We start from the raw sequence: 17,781 nt of genomic DNA, 5'->3' as shown, positions 1-17,781 counted from the left end.
AACTTTGGAAGTGAGTGGAGTTAATAGAACTAAAGGTAAAAGCTGTAAATAAATACTGTTCTCTAGTTGATAAAGTTGTTTCCCATGGGGCATGGGCTAACACAATACTGATAGCACTAAGCATATATACTGCAAGTGAACAATTAAGTAAATGAATGGCAGATGGTGGGAGTCAGTTTTCTCACTGTTGGAATGGGAGGTTACAAACAAGCAAGGGAGGAAGCTAGAATGGTCCATGTGATAATAGATTCGAGTTGGAGACATCAGCAGAAACTAATGTTTAGGTTAATGTACATACAGATGGTAGCATATAGAAATATGTACAGTTCTGTGTATATACATGGATTCATTTTAACACACATATTTTTTTCTGTCAGCTGAGAGGGCCTAGAAACAAGGACATACAGTAGCAATGACCACACATGCCAGATCTTGGTTTCTAATACCATTCTCTAGTGAAAGGGACCAGGGTTCTTGGAGAAATGGTTGCGTCTACGAGTAGGGCAGAAAACATATAGCATGATACTGGGGTATACTGTAGTGCCAGAAAGTAAGAAAGTGCTCATAAAACCAAAAACAAACAAAAAGAAACAGTAATAGTATTAGGTCAAAGTGACCTGGGAGCCAACCAAAGGAGCTCTCAGGAGCCAAAGCTGGAAATATGTAAGCGACAAAGGAAAGAAAGTAGTATCAGATTATAATCCAAAATATAAAATCAATATCTATGAGACCATACTGATAGAAATAAATGTTTGGATAAATTAATACATGGAGAAAAAAGCCAAATACCCCATGAAGAAGCATTCCAAATTATTTGTGTAGATAGTCTGTCCTCAAGGAGCTAAAATGTAACTTTCTTCACTCCACAAATAGGCCCTGGGAAGTTGTTGAAAAAGTTTGGGCTTTAACATCAAATAATTGTGAGTGGGAGACACACATCAGACTTTTGTTAGCTGTGTGATTTCAGGGAAGTCACCCTTTTTAAAGCTCAGGTTTCTGCAAAATGGAGATAGTAATATCACTTAACTACCCTTTATAGTTACTGTGAAGATCAGATATCTACAAAGCTCTCAGAACAGTGCTTAGGATGTGATAGCATTCAATAACTTGGAGCGTTTATTTTTTTCTTTTTTTTTTGGAGACAGAGTCTTTCTCTGTTGCCCAGGCTGGAGTGCAGTGGCGTGGTCTCAGCTCACTGCAACCTCCACCTTCTGGGTTCAAGCAATTCTCCTGCCTCAGCCTCCTGAGTAGCTGGGATTACAGGTGTGTGCCACCACACCTGGCTAATTTTTTGTATTTTTAGTAAAGACTGGAGTTTCACCATGTTGGCCAGGCTGGTCTCAAACTCCTGACATCAAGTGATCCACTCGCCTTGGCCTCCTAAAGTGGAAGGATTACAGGCTTAGCCACCGCACCTAGCCTAGTGTTTATTCTCTAAGGTAGTGTATTTCTAAGGTAATCTGCTTCAGTTGCTGTAACAAAATGCCACACAGTGGCTTAAACAACAGAAATTTATTTTCTCGCAGTTCTAGAGGCTGGGAAGTCCAAGATCCAGGACTGGCAGGGCTTGGTGTCTGATAAGGGCTCTCTTTCTGGTTTGTGGATGGTTGCATTGTCCTTACATGGCCTTTCCGTAGTGCATGTGTGAGGGTGGGAGTGTGGGTGAAGGGTTGGGGAACCTCTATCTCTCTCTTTTTCTCTCTTCCTCTTCTTATAAGGCTAACAATCCCATTGGAGTACAGTCCCACCCTTATGATGTCATTTACCTTTTATTACCTTCTAAAGCCCTATCTACAAATATAGTCACATTGAGGGGTGAGGGCTTCATATTTTGGAGCCCAAAATAATAATTTTGGAGGCAAGAACACAATTTAGTCCATAGCAGGTAGTCTGAGATACCGAATAAGACAATTTGAATTCTCATTCTAACTTCACCACGTACTAGCTATGTTGGGGAAATCTCTCAAGTTCCTTAATTTTTTTTCATTTTTAAAAATTGAGGTATTATTTTTATCCAGTAAAACTCACACATTTTAAAATATTGTTAAGTGAGCTTTTTTAAAAAAATAATCCTTTTATTTTAGAACAGTTTTAGATTTACAGAAAATTTTCAAAAATAGTACAGAGAGTTCCTATATATCCTGCAATCAGTTTCCCCTATTATTAATATCTTAAATTCATATGGTATATTTGATGAACTAATATTGACATATTATTATTAACTAAAGCCCTACTTTATGCAAATTTCCTTAGTTTTTACCTAATGTTCTTTTTTGTGTTCTGGGATCCCATCCAAGGTACCACATTACATTTAGTCATCACGTCTCCTTAGGTTCCTCTTGGCTGTGAAAGTTTCTCAGACTTTTCTTGTTTTCGATGACCTTGACAGTTTTGAGAAGTATTAGTCAAATATTTTGTAGAATGATCCTACCTGGGAATTCTGATGCTTTTCTTTTCTTTTTTTTGAAATGGAGTCTTGCTCTGTTGCTCAGGCTGAAGTGCAGTGGTGCACTCTCAGCTTGCTGCAACCTCTGCCTCCCAGGCTCAAGTGATTCTCCTGCCTCAGCTTCCCAAATAGCTGGAATTACAGGCATGCGCCATGATGCCCAGCTAATTTTTGTATTTTTAGTAGAGACTGGGTTTCACCATGTTGGTCAGTCTGGTCTTGAACTCCTGACCTCAAGTGATCTGTCTGCCTTGGCCTCCCAAAGTGTTGGGATTACAGGCATGAGCCACTGTGCCCGGCCTGATGTTTTTCTTTTAATTAGACTGGGGTTATGGGTTTTGGGGGAGGAAGATGACAGGGGTAAAGTTCATCTCATCCTATCAAGTGTACACAATACACATGACTTATCACTACTGATGTCCTTGATCACCTGGATGAGGTCGTGTTTATTAGGTTTCTCCACTTAACGTCAATCTCCTCCCTGTACCCGCTTTCCATACTATACTCTTTGGAAAGCAGTCACTGGCTAGAGTCCATACTTAATGAGTGGGGAGCTATGCTCCACCTCCTTGAGGAAGAAAGATCTACATAATTTATTTGAAATGTTTCTGTGTGGGAAAGTTGTCTCTTCTCCCCTATTTATTTATTCAATATTTACTTATATAAGTATGGACTAACATACTTATAAAATATGTTTCTTTATAAAGAAAATAAATTTATAATAGAATATTATCGTTACTTTGGCTCCTGTGTCCCTTTTGACATACTCCCATCATTTTTCTTATTCTCTCTGTCTCTCTCTCTCGTGCGCACACACTTCTTCACTTTCTATCACTACAAAGTGCCCCAGAGTCACCTTGTCTCTTCTTGCCCCAGCTCTAGAATCAGCCATTTCTCCAAGGAGCCCTAGCACTTAACAGAGAATAGTATTTATTAATAGATCTGGGCACTAGGTGTGTTGTTTTCTGCTGAAGCACCACTGCTTCCAGGCCCTCTCAGGGAACAGAGCTATGAAAATACATGGGTGTCCACTAACCCCTGTGTACTCACACATCTCTATTTATTTTTGTATCTACACAAACAAGCAAATGTGAGTTTATACGGATATCACTGAACGTAACCCAGCACCACAGGGTTCACTCCAGCCTTTCCCCCGTGCTTAGTGGGCCTTCCTTCTCTAGCAGTGAGAAACCTGGCTTTCATTAGAGCTCTTCTTTTATTGCTTTTATAAATTAGCCTTTTGTGTAAGATTTCATTTGAAAACCAAAACAACAAAAACAACTTCCACAGCTAAATAACAAATTGAAAACCCATTGGACTAGACTATGCATATCTAAAAGCCCTTTTATCTCCAAGGATCTCTGATGCTGCAGGGCTGGGAGGGAAGTGGAGCGGAACTTTGTCTTATTATCTTTGGCCAACAGAGTGGAGTGGATTGGATTGGCTTGGAATTCATCCAGCATTCAACAAGTATTATTGAGCCCTTCTTAGAGGCCAGGAACAGCCCCAAATGCTGGGTACAGGATGAGCAAGGCAGCAAGTCCCCTTGTGGGGCTGACCTCGCAGTGGGGGACAGACAACACGCATGTAAACAAATACAGAAGGTTCAGATAGAGACAGGCGGCAAAAATAAAACATCATAAAGAAATGGAATGCGATGTGGGGGAAGATAAGAAGTAAAGTGGGGGTGGTGAGAAAAGGTGGCTAACTTTGAGCTGAGGTCTGAGGAGGGTGAGAAGGAGCCAGATATTTTAGACCTAGAAGAATAGCGTTCTAGGCAGAGGAATTTTTAGGAGAAGTGATATGAAGCAGGAACACGCCGGGCTCATTAAAGGGGCAAAAAGAGGATCAGATAGGCTGCGCAGAGTAAAAGAGGAGAGTGGCAGCAGGTAAGGTTGGAGGCCCCAGAGAACAATAGGGCATATAGATCAGAGAGGGCATGTCGATTTTATCCGTAAGGCAATGGAAAGCCATAGAAGATGTCTGTTAATAAATAGAGATCAAGTTGACATCAGTTGATAGTGGATGTTAAAGCTTAGGCCCAACTAACCAGCCAGAGGAGTCCAGAGGAGTCCAGGTGAGAAATGAAGGTGATCCTGAACCAGGCCCAGAGCATGCGACCAGCAAAGACTTTACCCTCTCTCGGCTGAAACCAGCAGATGAGTGTATTCATGGACACAGTTTCAAGGTGGGTCCTGGTGTGCACTAACTTATAAATTAAGACAGTGCCCTGCTCTAAAAGCTATGAATACAAGCCCAAATCCCCTATTGACATGTGGGAACTGGAGTCCCCAGGGAACTCCTCAGATATCTTGGGTCACCAAATACACAACCCAATCCTGATGCTGCTGCCCAAATTCTGAATAATATGGCTTGGCATTTGGCATCTTCACTGGGTGTGTTTCCTCAGTCTATCAGCATTGTGCACCTCCTTTCCAGCAAAACCAAAGTGCTGCTGGCTTGGAGTATCTCACCCCATGCACATAACTGTCCTCTGTCTCCTTCCACTCAGCTCCTCCACATCCATAGGTCTGTTACATCTTCCAAAACCTGACTTTAAACCCACCTCTGGGAAGATCTTCCTAATTGGCCAAGCTCATTCTTTGGCCCACATCCAGTCTAGGTCTCTGCTCCACAGTGGGTACTTGGGACATCCTTCTCACATTAAATGTAAAAGGTATGCCTGTTTCAGATGTGGTTTTAATGGTAATCTCTCCCTCCCCACAGCCCACCCAAGTAGGCAGACTCAAGGAAGTTACACAGAGGCAATAAAGACTGATAATAGGTTGATTAGGTTGATACTAATTGATATAGGATGATATAGATTGGATCCAACTGACCAACCTGAGGAGTCAAAGCTCTTGTTCCAGAAAATAGCTTTTTTTTCCCAGAAAAAAAAAATGCTATTGTTTTTATAGTACAGTGGAATATTTTGAAATGGAGGTTGCATTTCTTCATATGGTTTCTTGTACCTGTTAACTGTTTCCCCCACTATTAATGCAGCTGCCCTGAGAGGGCACAGCTTGGAACAAAGAGTCCATTTCTCAACTTGTGAGCTTCTAAGTGGATACTTGTACAACGGCAATGAAAGCATTAAAAACTAAAGTTTCCAATCTGAAAGTTGTACTTTGAAGAAAGAAAAATGGTTATAGGTTTATTTTTTGTTTTTATTCTAGAAGTTTGGTTTTGAATATCAGAAAACATAGATTTAAACTATATTATAGGGAAGAATACATAATAATATATTTTCTTTCCCCCAAATAGATGGATCAGTTGGGGAGATGGAGAGTAGGAGAGGATGTGACTGGAGCTTAGTTGCTGGTCCCTAAGAAGGAGCTGAGCCCTTCTATCTATTTAGATTGAATTCTTGGCAGGGTGCTCCTGGAATGACAGGAACCTGATAGAAAAATTAGATTAATTGTGAGGAGAAGGTAGGGTGGAGACTCGGAGAGCAGGGTGATGATCAGCTGGCAACTGAGGTCTAGGCTGGGGAAACAGCAAGGCTCTTAGGGAGCTCTGCACTTATCACCGTCTGAGAGGTGGAGCAACCATGCGGACTGAATTGCCTGGGCATTCAGGTTCCCAGCCTGCATCAGAGGCTTATGCTTCCCAGCACAGTGGCAGGAAATCAGAAAAAAGCTTCTGTGGCCCCAGAGGAGAGGATTGGCAAATCCAAAGGAAGCCAGAGCAGTGGGAGGGATGTGGGCAACCCTGGTGCCCTGAGGACATCATTAGCTGCAGGATGGAATGGGGTGTGTATTGGGTTAACAGCTGATATCAGAGAGCAGGCAGGAAGAAGAGAGGAACACCCTCAAACGAAGGGGGTCAGCAAATCAGGAATCAGACACCTTCTGACCATACTCACCGCAACATCTCCCAACCAAGATCGATGGGCAAAGGGAAAGTGGGAGAGAATCTTAAAGCCATTATATTTAAATCTGGAAGTGACAGGGTTTACCTTAAATTGGGAGGAAGGCTTTCTACTACTCAGAGGAATGAGTGGATATAAGCTAAGTAACCAGTTGTAATAACATTAGTGATAATAATAATAAACACATATACAGCACCTACTACTATGCAGCAGGCACTGTCCTAGATACCTGGCATGTGGTAACTCATTTGATCCTAGTAATACATGTATGAGATGGAAACATTTTAGCACACTTGAGTGTCGTGACTATTATTTGCAGTTTATAAAGCACTTTTTACCTATATTATTTCATTTTATGACTCTTTTTAGACATGAAATAAGTAAGAGTTTTGCTCAAAAGACTTGCCGTAGGCCATATAATTGGTAAATAAAATATCTGGGCTTGAACCCAAGATTCCCATCACTTGGTCTGAGTTCTTTCCACTGTGCCACACGTGTTCAGTAAATAGATATTTTCAAAAACAACTGAATGTATTATCTTACCTTAAAGAAGGAGACTTAAGACTAAAACTTAATGTCCTTAAAGATTTCAAGGTTGATTAAAGAAGGGTAAGAGCAGAGGAGATTGTGAAGGCATGTGGAATGCAGTCGGGAAGAAAACTGGGGAGTGTCATGTCATAGCCCTCTAGAAAGAAGGTGTTCTTAAAAGGTCACAGTGACCCTGGTAACAACGAGCACAGCTAGAGTCCAGATCTTGGTTTCTAAGTATCAGTCCCCACTAAAAGGAATGTGGGCGTTTTAGAGAAAAGGCTGATTCCAGGGCTAAGGCAGGGAAAGTAAATGGTGAGCCTGGAACTTCTGGTGCCAGAGTAAGGAGCTGCTCAATGGACAAAATGATGGGGTTACTGTGGAAATCAACAAGGACCACTCAAATGAGAACAAGCAAAGGCTACTTATTCTGAGCTTAGTAGGGCATGGGAGTCAGCCGCAGTCACTTGTATTTTGGCAGAGACTTGAACACAGTCTGAGGAGTGGGAAAGCCTACATACATGTAGTGGGAGAAAGGGGAGACTTCAGATATACCCTGATTGGGGGCTCTGACATGGGGAAGCTATAGGGGAGCTAACTAGAAGTGGGGTGTCCTATGTGATTGCTTAGAGAAGCATATTTGGCTTTCTCTGGTCCTAAATTGGAATCAGAGACAAAAATTAGGGAAGTTGTCAGTTATTGATCTAGTCCTGGCCATGTTCGGCTGATTATTAGAGGGCTTATTGTTTGGCTTCTGGTATTGATTGCTAGAGACAGTGGTCTGACTTCCTGTAAGTCTGACTTATGGATAGCAAGCTGGCTTCCTGGGCTGGTTACTGTAGATAATGGCTTGACTTTCTGTGCTGCTGGCTGCAGATTATGGGTCAAACTTTTAGTTTTATGCGTGGTTTGGCCATTGTTCCTTTGTATATTCCGTATCTCAGTACATCAAAAGGAACACGGAAGCCAACCTAAAATAGTTAACCAAATTGGGGATAATTTGAACATTAAAATGAGTAATAACAGTCAGGATTGTAACTTACTGAGTTAAAAAATAACCCATGAGTTCATTCTGATACAAAAAAAACAAGTAAACAAATAAAGTGAAGGATAAGAGAGAAGTCTTCCTTATAGTAGAATGACAACTAAAAAGTATAGAAGAAATGATAGAGTAAGGGAGTCAATATTTTGCAATAATTGATTCGGGTAAAAATCACTAATGGATCTAAAAATCTATAGGTAGTATTTCATTGGTGATTCAGAGCAGAGTATCTCCCACAGATCACTTAGTAAAAACAAAGGGGAAAAATTTCTTCATAGTGCAGAAATGTGGTATACCCCACCTTAGTCAAGTGATCAAAGTGAGCATCACCCAGCATGGGACAAAGCAACATCAAGGCCTTACGATGTCATGCACTGAGAAGAATATAACATAATGTATGCAGTGTTCCTGCCCCACATGGATAATCCGAATCTAATCACGACAAAGGATCAGACATTCTAGAGAACAACTGCTATCCTCTTCAAAAATGTTGATGTGGTAAAAGACAAAGAAAGGCTGAGGGACAGTTCCAGATTAAAGGAAACAAAATTAACATGACAACTAAGTGCAATGCACGGTCATGTATTGGATCCTGGATTGGAAATTTGTTGTTGCTGTTGTAAAGGTCAGTTATTGAGACAATTGGCAGAAATTAGAAAATGGAATCTCTTTTAGACAATGGTATTGTATCAATAATACATTTCTTTGTTCTTAGGAGACACACGTATAAGTCTTTAGGGGTGAAGGGCCATAATGTCTGCAATTTATCCTTAAATGATTAAGAAAAACAGCAACTAATAATAGGCCTTTTTTTTTTTTTTTTTTAAATAGAGACAGGGTCTTGTTGCTTCACCCAGGCTGGAGTGCAGTGGCATGATTATAGCTCACTGTAAGCTTGAACTCCTGGGCTCAAGTGATCCTCCTGCTTTGGCTACCCAAAGTGTTGGGATTATCAGCATGAGCCACCACACCAGCCAATAGGTCTATTTTTATGAAAAGAAAGAGCTAACACAAATATAGTAAAATGTTAAACAACAGGTGGATCCAGATGGATATATTGGTATTCACTGTAATATTCTTGCAAATTTTCTGTAGGTTTGAACATTTTCAAAATAAAAAGTAAAAAAATATATATGCAAAAAGGGAGGTGATGCTCAACTGTGCTGTGCTAACAGGTCAAATAAGATGACTTAGGAAGTGGCCACTGGCTTTAGCAACATGGCAGTCACTAGTGACCTTCACAAGCAGTTTTGCAGAGATGGGACAGAGGCTGAATTGGCAAGGATTAAGAAGAGAATATAAATTGAGGGAGTGGAAATAGCAACTTGAAACATGTCTCTTTAAAAAAAATTTTAGCTCATATAGGATAGGATGGAATAGAATTAGTTGCTAGCTTCCATTCTGTTCTTTTGTTACTAGTTATTATTTTTTTATTATACTTTAAGTTCTAGGGTATATGTGCACAAAGTGCAGGTTTGTTACATAGGTATACATATGCCATGTTGGTTTGCTGGACCCATTAACTCATCATTTACATTAGGTATTTCTCCTAATGCTATCCCTCCCCCTGTCCCCTACCTCATGACAGGCCCCAGGGTGTGATATTCCCCACCGTGTGTCCAAGTGTTCTCATTGTTCAGTTCCTACCTATGAGTAAGAACATGTGGTGTTTGGTTTTTTGTCCTTGTGATAGTTTGCTCAGAATGATGGTTTCCAGCTTCATCCATGTCCCTGCAAAGGACATGAACTCGTCCTTTTTTATGGCTGCATAGTATTCCATGGTGTATATGTGCCACATTTTGTTAATCCAGTCTATCAATTGATGGACATTTGGGTTGGTTCCATGTTTTTGCTATTGTGAATAGTGTGGCAATAAACTAGTTATTAACTAGTATCTAGGACTATATAAACCAATCTGGCCTGGATTTATTCCCAGAACTGAGTAAAGTGTTTGCATTGATCTAAGTACTTAACTCACTCCATGGACTTGGGATTCAGCATTAATTTGGGGTCAAAAGCTTTTACAGTCTCCTTTCCTGTGGCTGAGAACTCCTCTTAGGAGCACCCTCTAAGGCCTTCTGGCTGTCTCTTGCCACCAACTTCCCGGCCTTTTCCTCCTTCAGTTCACAAATGGAGCTCTGCAGAGAGGAGAGCAGCAGGGCCCCTTCTCCAGTGTCTGACATCTGCTCCATCCTCGGTGGAAGAACCTGATAAAGCACCTTGAAGCCACCACAGCTTCTAGGCCAAAGCCCCATTCTCTCCAGTCCTACACATTTCTCTCTGGTTAATCACTTCTTCACCTTTTCTACTGTCCTCTTCATTGGCATGAATTAATTCAAATTTTTGTCTTTCCTGTTCATTGCTGAAATTTGCTTCCTCTGTTATATCATTGGATACTACTTCCTTTCGATACAGAACCATAACATTTCCAAAGTTTAAGTTCATACTGTCAGGCCTCTGAGCCCAAGCTAAGCCATCATATCCCCTGTGACCTGCACGTACACATCCAGATGGCCGGTTCCTGCCTTAACTGATGACATTCCACCACAAAAGAAGTGAAAATGGCCTGTTCCTGCCTTAACTGATGACATTGTCTTGTGAAATTCCTTCTCCTGGCTCATCCTGGCTCAAAAGCTCCCCTACTGAGCACCTTGTGACCCCCACTCTGCCCACCAGAGAACAACCCCCCTTTGACTGTAATTTTCCTTTACCTACCCAAATCCTATAAAACGGCCCCACCCCTATCTCCCTTTGCTGACTCTCTTTTTGGACTCAGCCCGCCTGCACCCAGGTGAAATAAACAGCTTTATTGCTCACACAAAGCCTGTTTGGTGGTCTCTTCACACGGACGCACATGAAATTTGGTGCCATGACTCGGATCGGGGGACCTCCCTTGGGAGATCAATCCCCTGTCTTCCTGCTCTTTGCTCCGTAAGAAAGATCCACCTATGACCTCAGGTCCTCAGACCAACCAGCCCAAGAAACATCTCACCAATTTCAAATCTGGTAAGCAGCCTCTTTTTACTCTCTTCTCCAACCTCCCTCACTATCCCTCAACCTCTTTCTCCTTTCAATCTTGGCGCCACACTTCAATCTCTCCCTTCTCTTAATTTCAATTCCTTTCATTTTCTGGTAGAGACAAAGGAGACACGTTTTATGTGTGGACCCAAAACTCTGGCGCCAGTCATGGACTAGGGAAGGCTGCCTTCCCTTGGTGTTTGATCATTGCAGGGTTGCCTCTGATTATTCACCCAGGTTTCAGAGGTGTCAGATGACGCAGGGACGCCTGCCTTGGTCCTTCACCCTTAGCGGCAAGTCCCACTTTTCTGGAGAAAGGGCAAATACCCCAACCCCTTCTCTCCGTGTCTCTACCCCTTCTCTGCCTTTCTGGGGGGCAAGAAACTCCCAACCCCTTCTCCTTCACCCTTAGCGGCAAGTACCACTTTTCTGGGGGAGGGGAAAGTACCCCAATCCCCTATATCTCTGCGCCCCGATCCCTTATTTCTGTGCCCCAACCTCTTATATCTCTGTGCCCCAATCCCTTATTTCTGCGCCCCAACCTTGTATCTCTGTGCCCTGACCCCTTTCCCACTTTTCTGGAGGGTAAGAACCCCCAAACCCCTTCCCTCCATGTCTCTACTCTCTCTTTTCTCTGGGCTTCACCATGGGCAACCTTCCATCCTCCATTCCTCCTTCTTCTCCCTTAGCCTGTGTTCTTAAGAACTTAAAACCTCTTCAACTCTCACCTGACCTAAAATCTAAGCATCTTATTTTCTTCTGCAATGCCGCTTGACCCCAGTACAAACTCGACAGTAGTTCCAAATAGCCAGAAAATGGCACTTTCAATTCTTCCATCCTGAAAGATCTAAATAACTCTTGTTGTAAAATGGGCAAACAGTCTGAGGTGCCTGACGTCCAGGCATTCTTTTACATATCGGTCCCTCCCTAGTCTCTGTGCCCAGTGCAACTTGTCCCAAATCTTCCTTCTTTCCCTCCCACCTGTCCCCTCAGTCCCAACCCCAAGCATTGCTGAGTCTTTCTAATCTTCCTTTTCTACAGACCCATCTGACCTCTCCCCTCCTCCCAGGCTGCTCCTCGCCAGGCCGAGCTAGGTCCCAATTCTTCCTCAGCCTCTGCTCCTCCACCCTATAATCCTTTTATCACCTCCCCTCCTCACACCCGGTCCGGCTTACAGTTTCGTTCCGTTAACTAGCCCTCCCTCCCCCACCTGCCCAGCAATTTACCCTTAAAAAGGTGGCTGGAGCTAAAGGCATAGTCAAGGTTAATGCTCCTTTTTCTTTATCCCAAATCAGATAGCATTTAGGCTCTTTTTCATCAAATATAAAAATCCAGCCCAGTTCATGACTCGTTTGGCAGCAACCCTGAGACGCTTTACAGCCCTAGACCCTAAAAGGTCAAAAGGCCGTCTTATTCTCAAAATACATTTTATTACCCAATCTGCTCCCGACATTAAATGAAACTCCAGAAATTAAATTCCGCCCCTCAAACCCCACAACAGGATTTAATTAACCTCGCCTTCAAGGTGTACAATAATAGAAAAAAGTTGCAATTCCTTGCCTCCACTGTGAGACAAACCCCAGCCACATCTCCAGCACACAAGAACTTCCAAACACCTGAACCACAATGGCCAGGCATTCCTCCAGAACCTCCTCCCCCAGGAGCTTGCTACAAGTGCCAGAAATCTGACCACCAGGCCAAGGAATGCCTGCGGCCCAGGATTCCTCCTAAGCCACGTCCCATCTGTGTGGGACCCCACTGGAAATCGGACTGTGTAACTCACCTGGCAGCCACTCCCAGATCCCCTGGAACTCTGGCCCAAGGCTCTCTGACTGACTCCTTCTTGGCTTAGCAGCTGAAGACTGATGCTGCCCGATCACCTCGGAAGCCCCGTAGACCATCACGGATGCCGAGCTTCGGGTAACTCTCACTGTGGAAGGTAAGTCCGTCCCCTTAGTCAATACAGAGGCTACCCACTCCACATTACCTTCTTTTCAAGGGCCTGTTTCCCTTGCCTCAATAACTGTTGTGGGTATTGACGGCCAGGCTTCTAGACCCCTGAAAACTCCCCCACTCTGGTGCCAACTTGGACAACACTCTTTTATGCACTCTTTTTTAGTTATCCCCACCTGCCCAGTTCCCTTATTAGGCTGAGATATTTTAACCGAATTATCTGCTTCCCTGACTATTCCTGAACTACAGCCGCATCTCATTGCCGCCCTTCTCCCCAACTCAAAGCCTCCTTCGCGTCTTTCTATCATATCCCCCCACCTTAACCCACAAGTATGGGACATCGCTACTCCTTCCCTGGCAACCAGTCACATGCCCATTACCATCCCATTAAAACCTAATCACCGTTACCCTGCTCAACGCCAGTATCCCATCCCACAGCACGCTTTAAAAGGATTAAAGCCTGTTATCACTCGCCTGCTACAGCATGGGCTTCTAAAACCTATAAACTCTCCTTACAATTCCCCCATTTTACCTGTCCAAAAACCGGACAAGTCTTACAGATTAATTCAGGATCTGCGCCTTATCAACCAAATTGTTTTGCCTATCCATCCTGTGGTGCCCAACCCGTACACTCTTTTGTCCTCAATACCTTCCTCCACTACTCACTATTCTGTTCTCGATCTTAAAGATGCTTTTTTTACTATTCCCCTGCACCCCTCATCCCAGCCTCTCTCTGCTTTCACTTAGACTGACCCTGACACCCATTAGGCTCAGCAAATTACCTGGGCTGTACTGCCACAAGGCTTCACAGACAGTCCCCATTACTTCAGTCAAGCCCAAATTTCATCCTCATCTGTTACCTATCTCGGCATAATTATCATAAAAACACACGTGCTTTCCCTGCTGATCGTGTCTGATTAATCTCCCAAACCTCAATCCCTTACAAAACAACAACTCCTTTCCTTCCTAGGCATGGTTAGTGCGTTCAGAATTCTTACACAAGAGCCAGGACCGCATCCTGTAGCCTTTCTGTCCAAACAACTTGACCTTACTGTTTTAGCCTAGCCATCATGTCTCCGTGCAGCAGCTGCTGCCGCCCTAATACTTTTAGAGGCCCTCCAAATCACAAACTATGCTCAACTTACTCTCTACATTTCTCATAACTTCCAAAATCTATTTTCTTCCTCATACCTGACGCATATACTTTCTGCTCCCCAGCTCCTTCAGCTGTACTCACTCTTTGTTAAGTACCACAATTACCATTGTTCCTGGCCCGGACTTCAATCTGGCCTCCCACATTATTCTGGATACTACACCTGACCCTCATTACTGTATCTCTCTGATCCACCTGACATTCACCCCATTTCCCCATATTTCCTTCTTTCCTGTTCCTCACCCTGATCACACTTGATTTATTAATGGCAGTTCCACCAGGCCTAATCACCACACACCAGCAAAGGCAGGCTATGCTATAGTACAAGTCACTAGCCCACCTCTTAAAACCTCTCATTTCCTTTCCATCGTGGAAATCTACCCTCAAGGAAATAACTTCTCAGTGTTCTATCTGCTATTCTACTGCTCCTCAAGGATTATTCAGGCCCCCCTTCCTTCCCTACACATCAAACTTGAGGATTTGCCCCCACCCAGGACTGGCAAATTAGCTTTACTCAACATACCCCGAGTCAGATAACTAAAATACCTCTTAGTCTAGGTAGACACTTTCACTGGATAGGTAGAGTCCTTTCCTACAGGGTCTGAGAAGGCCACTGCAGTCATTTCTTCCCTTCTGTCAGACATAATTCCTCAGTTTAGCCTTCCCACCTCTATACAGTCTGATAACAGACCAGCCTTTATTAGTCAAATCAGCCAAGCAGTTTTTCAGGCTCTTAGTATTCAGTGAAACCTTTATATCCCTTACAGTCCTCAGTCTTCAGGAAAAGTAGAACAGACTAATGGTCTTTTAAAAACACACCTCACCAAGCTCAGCCACCAACTTAAAAAGGACTAGACAATACTTTTACCACTTTCCCTTCTCAGAAGTCAGACCTGTCCTCAGAATGCTACAGGGTACAGCCCATTTGAGCTCCTGTATAGACACTCCTTTTTATTAGGTCCCAGTCTCATTCCAGACACCAGACTAACTTAGACTGTGCCCCCCAAAAACTTGTCATCCCTACTATCTGCAGTCTAGTCATACTCCTATTCACCGTTCTCAACTACTCATACATGCCCTGCTCTTGTTTACACTGCCGGTTTACACTGTTTCTCCAAGCCATCACAGCTGATATCTCCTGGTGCTATCCCCAAACTTCCACTCTTAACTCTTGAAGTAAATAAATAATCTTTGCTGGCAGGACTATGCTGAATCTCCTTAGGACTCTAATTAGATGTCCTAGGTCCTCCCAATTCTTAGACCTTTAATACCTGTTTTTCTCCTTCTCTTATTCCGTTTAGTTTTTCAATTCATACAAAACCGTATCCAGGCCATCCCAATAATTCTAAATGACAAGTGTTTCTTCTAACAGTCCCACAATATCACCCCTTACCACAAAATCTTCCTTCAGCTTAATCTCTCCCACTCTAGGTTCCCACGCCACCCCTAATCCTGCTCAAAGCAGCCCTGAGAAACATCGCCCATTATCTCTCCATACCACCCCCAAAAATTTTCACCGTCCCAACACTTTACCACTATTTCATTTTATTTTTCTTATTAATGTAAGAAGACAGGAATGTCAGGCCTCTGAGCCCAAGCTAAGTCATCATATCCCCTGTGACCTGCACGTACACATCCAGATGGCCAGTTCCTGCCTTAACTGATGACATTCCACCACAAAAGAAGTGAAAATGGCCTGTTCCTGCCTTAACTGATGACATTGTCTTGTGAAATTCCTTCTCCTGGCTCATCCTGGCTCAAAAGCTCCCCTACTGAGCACCTTGTGACCCCCACTCTGCCTACCAGAGAACAACCCCCCTTTGACTGTAATTTTCCTTTACCTACCCAAATCCTATAAAACGGCCCCACCCCTATCTCCCTTTGCTGACTCTCTTTTTGGACTCAGCCCACCTGCACCCAGGTGAAATAAACAGCTTTATTGCTCAGACAAAGCCTGTTTGGTGGTCTCTTCACATGGATGCGCATGAAACATACCAAACTATTGCCTCTAAGAAACATAATAGTTCTTCCACACAGATCATTTCAAACATACCTGTTAGCCAAAACTTTAACAATGACAGGGTGTTACAGCTGTTTCCTCACATGTCAGTTCCAAACAAGTTTCCCTTTAAGAATTCCAGTAATCGATGAAGGTTCTTCTGGTAGGATTTATTGCTTAGAATCATGGGCTTCCTAAATGCAGTCTCCAAAGTTTAATGATTTTGCAGCGTTATCAGAAAATGCCAAGGAAGACCCTAGATACACTGACTTCTCAACTCTCAAGTAACCCTACCAGCTTCAAAGGTCATGAGCTACAAATGTCAACTGATTTATTCCTCACAATAGGCCTGCCAGGTAGTTTTATTGGCCCCATTTTACAGATGAGAAAACAGAGGCTCAGAGAGGCTAAACCTTCCTATACACAGAGGGTTGAGGAACCAGGATTGAAAATCTATGTATTTTCCACTATGCCAACCTGCCTTCAAAGAATGATTTCATGTCCTCCAGTTGTCCAAAGGAACAAAGACTGGGTTAGCCTTGCAAACATATTTTTAAAAGACTCAGATACGAAGCAACCATACATAAGGGGGATGTTACGGAGAGGTTGCACACGAAGGTAATCTTTGTAAATTGAATCACATTGTAAATGCACTGGCTTTTTAGATAATTCCTGAAGCAAATCATTTTGTATTTGTGAATCTGGATGTTCACGTATGTATCCTGTTTGCCTGCTGCAGAAATTACCTGTTCTCAGCTATCAGAAAATAGATGCACAAAAGAAATAAATCAAAGACCAACACTCAGAAGCAGGGAATAGAATACTAGTTCAAGGAGGGGTCACTGACCTGCATAAAACATTCAAGATAACAGATAAATGAAGCGCAACTCACAACTAGCTCTAGTTGAGTGTGGTTGTGTATGTGATCTGTTCTTTTTGAATGGAGCATAGACAGGGAGACAGTGCACAGAGGCAGGGATGGAGTCAGAAAGAGCAGGAGGAAGGGAGAGAACCATAAAAACAGAAAAAAAGGGAGTGAGATAGAAGGAATAGGAAACAAGGAGAATGAAGCTGGCTGAAAGGCAGAGATGGGAGAGAGAGGGATGGGGACATCAGCCAAAAACTGATTAGAGAGACAAAAGGAAAAGGAAAGAAGGACATGAAGAAAGGAAACAGTGAGGATCTAGGGAAGATAGAGGGTGGGAGGGAAGGAAAGTGCTCAGTAAATACAGCTGCCATTCCCTGCAGTACCTGCAAGGCACTCTGCTCCACAGCCTGTGCCCACCTACCCACCTCAGTTGGTTAAATCCTCCCACCATGGGCCTGCTTTCAGGGCACACCTGACTCAGATCCCCCAGGCCCCCAACCCTTCCCTGACCAGGACTTTGCAGGAGCAGTGCACTCCATCCCCAGGAGGCAAGCCTGCTGCAATTTATTGCCCAGAAAATCCATAATCTCTCCCTGGGACATGAGGCCTCAAAACCCATTCCTGCATGCATAACCAGAAAAGAGAAGACCTTGGCTAGGCAGGGTGGCTCATGCCTATAATCCCAGCACTTTGGGTGGCCAAGGCGGGTGGATCACTTGAGGTCAGGAGCTCGAGACCAGCCTGGCCAACATGGTGAAATCCCATCTCTACTAAAAATACAAAAATTAGCCAGGCATGTTGGCGCATTCTTGTAATCCCAGCTACTTGGGAGACTGAGGCAGAAGAATCGCTTGAACCCAGGAGGCGGAGGTTGCAGTGAGCTGAGATCGTGCCACTGCATGC

Source organism: Pan troglodytes, chromosome 1 (assembly GCF_028858775.2).
Source record: "Pan troglodytes isolate AG18354 chromosome 1, NHGRI_mPanTro3-v2.0_pri, whole genome shotgun sequence".
Lineage (NCBI taxonomy): Eukaryota > Metazoa > Chordata > Mammalia > Primates > Hominidae > Pan > Pan troglodytes.
The sequence above is the reverse complement of the archived record's forward strand: the minus strand, read 5'-3'. Positions refer to the sequence as shown.